Consider the following 347-nt stretch of genomic DNA (forward strand, 5'->3'; position numbering starts at 1 on the left):
GCGCAGGGCAACAGGGAAACGGAGGCAGGCAGCAGGGGCAGGTGGCATCAGCAACTACTCAGGCAGCTACACTCAGGACACCTGGTACCAGGGGAGCTGGTACCTGCAGTTGGACTCTCTGGGCAGCACCGGCCCTGGGGAGGGTGTTTGGGCAGAGCAGGGGGAGCAGAGGGGCTGACACTGCCAGGGCCGGGGGGTCCCTGCCAGGGGGCTCTGCCTGTGTGCTCCAGGGACACCGCGGCTGTGCTGGGGAGCCTGGTGCCCCCCAGAGGCCCACAGGACCTGGCCCCCTGGAGGGGCTGTGCCCAGCCTCCCCCCGGCCGCCCCCCACGCCCTGGCCCGCTCAC

Source organism: Chaetura pelagica, unplaced genomic scaffold, assembly GCF_000747805.2.
Source record: "Chaetura pelagica isolate M959 unplaced genomic scaffold, ChaPel_1.0 scaffold2452, whole genome shotgun sequence".
Taxonomy (NCBI): Eukaryota; Metazoa; Chordata; class Aves; order Apodiformes; family Apodidae; genus Chaetura; species Chaetura pelagica.